The 4,371-nt window shown below is 53.8% G+C and overlaps 1 non-coding gene across 1 annotated transcript; it reads right to left on the minus strand.

The window, feature by feature from the left end:
• Positions 1–3,104: 3,104 nt before the first annotated feature.
• LOC128933580 (small nucleolar RNA SNORA74) lies at positions 3,105–3,308 on the minus strand. Its single transcript, XR_008482799.1, has one exon. It is a non-coding gene; the product is annotated as a small nucleolar RNA SNORA74 (small nucleolar RNA).
• Between the last annotated feature and the right edge of the window lie 1,063 nt (positions 3,309–4,371).

The raw sequence follows: 4,371 nt of genomic DNA on the forward strand, positions 1-4,371 counted from the left end.
CTTCTCAAGAACTCAAAATTAAATCGGAACTCTGAACTTGAAGTTTTAATGGGTCCACTGAGGGCGATGACTGAGAAAAGTGTGCCCAGGTTCCACTAGAGCAGAACACTGGAGGCAGTGATGACAGCTGGGGACAAGCAAGGCTAAGGTGTCTCTGGTGCTTAGCACACCTGGATGTGTTTGAGGAATGCAAAGGGCCAAGGCCTGAGCCCCAGACCCTGCCAAGGCAGATCCTGTCCCTCCCTCCTTGCTCAGGGCTCTTCCCGGGATGGCACTGGCATGTGGGGATGTGCAATGCCAAAGGGCAGGAGCATGGGGCGGCCCCTGCCGGGCTGCTGAGCAGGGACAAGGAGGCAATGAGGCCCCAGCCCTGCAAGGGTCACTTGTCTCCTGCTCCTGCCTCAGGCCCAGGCCCAGCAGCCATGGCCAAAGTGCTGCCCAAGTTGGCTCTGGCAGGGCTGTCTTGCAGCTGCTGCCCATCCCTGTGCCCTGTGCAGCCCAGGCTGTGCTAAGGTGTCCCTGCCCTGCGCCTCTGTCCCTGCAGGCTGTCGGTATCCCCTGGTTGCCCCATGTGGCTGAGCGCTTATTTTGCTGACAGCTCTGCCTCCTGCCTGCCTCTGCCTGCCCACACAGAGCCTGGGGCTGACCCAGACTTCTTCTGGGAGATGTGTTGTGCCACAGCCCTGCCCTGGGAGGGAAATTAATCTCTCCTTTCCATTCTGGGTCTTCACAGCTGCACTTGGTGACATTATTTCTATCTCAGGTTCATTTCCACTATGAAGAAGAGGTCCAATATATTTGAATCCACCTTTGTCATCCTCACAGGCTGTTCTTGTTCTGCCCTCAGTCTCCACTGTACCCAGGACTTCCAGTTCCCATACAGTGATCATGTTCTTGGGGCCTCCAAATCCCATCCTGGGAGATCTCTGGGCCTTCTCAAAGGTGCTCAGCCCTGGAGATGTGATTTAAATCCAGGAATGGCTGAGTACATTTTTGCCCAAGATTGTATTGGGGAATATAATACAGAATAATACACTGTATCTTTTAAGTGACTGAGAGCAGATTTAGATTTTCTGTAAGGATGAAATATTTTTTGATGATGGTGGCAGGACACTGGCATAGGCTGCCCTCAGAATTGAAACTCCATCCCTGGATGTGTTTAAGGTCAGGGGCTTTGTACAACCTGAACAAGTGAAGGTGTTCCTGGGTAATGGGAGTTTTACCAGAGACTCTTTTCGGTCTCTTCTAACTCAAACCATTTTACATTTCTTTGGTTCTTATATCCCAACTGCTTCTCCACAGGGCTGCAAATACCTACGCACACCCTGCCAGCATTTTAATGTGGCCTAATTCCCAACACTTTCATAAAAAGGAAAGAATTGCCATATTAGGGACATGAATTGCCATGTTTATGGAGGAATCATTAAAAGCCCCAAAAGTAAAGAAACTGAAAGGAAGGACCAAAATCTCAGTGTGAAAGATTCACAAAGTGGGATATTGGCAGAGACTCTGATGGTGACCTCCCAGCTGAGGACGGGGGTTTCTGAGTATCAGGATGGAAGGTCGCTCCCAGGAGGAGTCCTTGTGCATTTTCCTCCCCCATGGCTCTGCCCTTCCTGATCCAGCAGCTGTGGGGCAGCAGAGCAGGGGCAGTGCAGGGACAGGCCTGGTTCTGACAGGGCTGTTGTGGTTTAGGAATGGTGCTCCCAATTTACTACACCTACTACCAAGACCATGTGTCGCCCCAGATTTATATTCCCACCATTGCCCCCCCACACCACAGGGGCTTTGCCTGGCCTGGCCCTGATTGATCTCAGCCCATGTTTCACAGTCAGGGATAACCTGGAGATGGTGTCCAGGGTTCACCCTTGTGTGGCCAGTCCAGACCCCCCTGAGGCACTTTAATCCTGGCCGCCCCATCTTGCTGTCTGTTGTTGTGATGCTCTTCAGTGCCCAACTCTTGGGCACGTGAGCATCCACAGGAGGGAGTTTCACAGCCAACTTCTCCCCCAGACAGAGATGTCTTGCCCCAGTCCAGCAGCCCAGCTGGGTTTCCCTCTGTGCTCCCAACTGTCCTTTTTCCATGGTTCCAGCCACCCCAGAGAGCATTTCCCACCATCCCTGAGTCAGTGCAGAGGTGCAGCGCTGGCCATTTCTCTCGCTCAGAGCTCCAGGGATGGTCCCAGTGCTGCAGTGACTGCAGGAAAGGGGACCCCACAATGGGACATTTCTTGGTCAGACACAGACAGGAAGAGTGACAAACTGTCTGTGACTCAGGTTTTGGCCTCGCAGCCCCTGCCGTGGTTTGCAGGGAGCTGCAGTGTGGCTCAGCCCTGGCTGTACCCGGCAGTGCTGGCCTGGGAGAAGGTGTTGGTGCCAGCCGGGCCAGGGAGCTGCAGCGTGTGGGGAATGAGTTCCTCCTGGCCTCCTGCCCCAGGGTGGCACTGCAGGGCCTCATGGAGCCAAGGGGCCATTGTAGCTCTTCAGGGCCCCATGGAATTAAGGGGACTCTTTGGACATTGTGGGGCCTTGTGGGACTGAGGCCATCATGACACTTTAGAACCAAGGGGCCACTGTGAAACTACAGGGCCTTGTGGAACTGACACTGAAATCACCCAAAAAGAAACTTTCTAACACAGTTTGAGTATCAAAAAGCATTCATTTTTATTGCAGCACTGATCACTTGGAGGATCCTTCCTCCATTCGAGTGCCCCAAACATCATGCAAACAGAGGTTTTATGACACACACAAGTTCCATATTTATGAGCTATACAGGTTTTATGACACACACAAGTTCCATATTTATGAGCTATACAGGTTTTATGACACACACAAGTTCCATATTTATGAGCTATTCCTCTGTGATGCTCTACATCTGGCCTGTAGGCCACACAGTATAAATAATTCCAACTTCATAAGTGATTTATTATATAATTACCTTGCTTATGTAATTCAACCAGTAAGAGCAGACCCAGGCCATTGGAGACTCAGGCTGCTATTGGCTGGTTAGCTGAGTAGTAACTGGCTCAGCCAATGAGGATTACCTTCATGGGCCTTCTTATCTATATAAGGAAGTTAGATCTCAATAAAGCTGCCTGTTGCTGCATGAACACATACAGTCTAGTCACCTGTCTCCACGGGCAGGAGTTACTCCACTCTCAGGCATGCAGAGTGCTGCCAAAACCTGGCACCACTGAGCACAAGGACGGCCTCACTGGTGCCAGGAAAGCTCAGCAGCACCTTTCTCTCCCAGCAGCATAACACTGGCACAGGCACTGAGCAGCCACGGGCAGCTGACTACTGCTGGGAGACAAAAACCCCAAAACTGGGGGGTTAACAGGGCAGAAAAAACGTGGAGGCACTTTTCTGATGACACCTACTCTCATCAAGGCTTCATCCAGCAAGAGGAATAGATAAGCTAAACTTATTTCTGGATAAACCACGTTATTTCCACCCTGAGGACCTGAGGCTAGCACAGGAACCAGCAGAGGCCTTTTAGACAGCAAAACATTTTTGCCCATTTTCCCAGGCTGGCTCACGGTCACACCTCACCCATGTGGCTCCAGAGCTCTTGCTGTGTCCCACGGGCAGGTTATCCCTTCACATCTGCTCTCGCAGGTTCCAGTGCCCTCCCGGAGCGCCTCCCCGGCTGTCCCAGCACAGCTCAGCACAGCTCAGCTCAGGGTTCCACACGCGACGGGGCCGGGGCACCTCAGAGCTGCTCCTGCAGGCGGGTCACCGCCATCGGTCATCGGCTGAAGGCCTAAAGAGAGGACAGCAGAAACATCACAAATAAGTCATTAGTTCCATCTGTATTCACAAAGCTCAACAGCAGCGGCCTGGCTTGTGGCAGAGGACAAAAGCCAGCACACCGAGTGAAAGGTTGAGGAATTAATGCTGAACCGCACAGCCGAGCAACATCCGCAGTCCCCCGGCCGAACAGCTAAATAGGAGACAGTGAGTATTTCAGGTGGCGCCTTCCTGCCCCGGAGCCCCGGTCTCCAGCCCCGCTGCCGCCGCCACCCATGCCCTGTACCCTCCCCCCCCCTCACCTCATGGCGGCCGTGGCCCCTCATGGCGAGGGAGCTCGGCCCGCCAGAGCCGCTCCTGGCCCTCATGGTGGCGAGCTGAAGAAGCCCAGCCCCCCAGAACCGCTTCATCTCCACACGGCGGCGGGGGCAGAAAAGCAGCGGGCCTGGCCACTCTGCCGAGGTGATTCCACAGACACCGCCCCGCTCTCTTCGGCCGCTCCCCCCAGGGCGGGAAAAAACCCGCGGTAATCAGGCACCGGGAGGGACTTTGAGATCGTCTCGTCCCACTCCCTGCCATGGGCAGGTACACCTTCCACTGTCCCAGGTTGCTCCAGTCCCT

The sequence above is a fragment of the Melozone crissalis genome, unplaced genomic scaffold, assembly GCF_028551555.1.
Source record: "Melozone crissalis strain CALT ecotype California unplaced genomic scaffold, PUWL_Pcris_2 ptg000003l_1, whole genome shotgun sequence".
In the NCBI taxonomy this organism is placed as follows: Eukaryota; Metazoa; Chordata; class Aves; order Passeriformes; family Passerellidae; genus Melozone; species Melozone crissalis.